Raw genomic sequence first — 1156 nt, forward strand, 5'->3', positions numbered from 1 at the left:
GATTGGTGGAGCCAGGTGTGCCATTCACATAGTGCGAAGAAGCTGACCATCCTACCCTAATCTTTTATTATGAAGATGGGGTCTCTACCTGGCCACTGTCTCTTATACACATCTAGATGTGTATAAGAGACAGGTTTACACGTGTGTATGTGTTTGCACATGCACGTATCTGCATGTACATGTGCAGTGCTCTGTTACTTTTACTATTTGAGAGGCCTTCTATACACCATCTTTCTTCAAATTTCCATTTCAGTTCTTAAGAGCTCTTGATAGTAAAATGTAATGCAGTAAACCTCTGGGGACGACAGATACTTTGAGCCAGAGAAGTATGTCCTTAAGAAAATGATTCCTCCTTCTGTACACCTGCCTTCTTGTAATATAATAGAGTTTTAACTGCAGTTGTACAATTGGTAGAAAATCTATTTTAGAAGGAATATGATTTGTTCATGCTCCATGTTTATTTCCTTGGAGTTTAATCTCTTTTTTTTGGTGGGCCAAAACCTGACCCAGAATCTGGTCGCCCTAAATAAATACTATTGAAAATTTTTCTTTTGAGTTGTTCAAATATCTCCCCAAATTTAAAATGCTTACAAAAATGGAAAATAACACTAACATAAAAAAAATCGCTGAAGCCAGAGGTTGATATACATTTTCTGTAAAGGCCACATAGTATATACATATTTTATATCTCACAGGCCCTATGGTTTCTCTTGCAACAACGTTGCCATTGTATCGTGAAAGCAGCCACAGACAAGTAGACATGGCTATGTTTCAATAAAACTTTATTTATAAAACCTGTGTTCCATATATTGCAGTATCCTTTCCCCTGGCTTAAGAAATGCAATGGCTGTCATTTTATTTCTTAATTTTGGAGAAAATCATGCAGCAGTCTTCCAAATCACTGAGAAAATCTTCCAAAATGCCTTGAAAATCATCACATTTAATATCCTATATTAAATACAGTTTGGGTACCCTTTCTCCAGCAAAAGAAAACTCCAGGAATAAAATCTATGAGCCTGAAGGATAAAAATAAAATATATCAGTGGGAGAAAAAACTAAATTAAGATGACATCAGGCATAATAACAACCATTTTCTCTTTCCCCATTCCAATCCATTATTCCAGATATCCTTATCATTCCAAAAAAAAAAAAAAAA

This window comes from Mandrillus leucophaeus, unplaced genomic scaffold, assembly GCF_000951045.1.
Source record: "Mandrillus leucophaeus isolate KB7577 unplaced genomic scaffold, Mleu.le_1.0 Scaffold86, whole genome shotgun sequence".
Lineage (NCBI taxonomy): Eukaryota > Metazoa > Chordata > Mammalia > Primates > Cercopithecidae > Mandrillus > Mandrillus leucophaeus.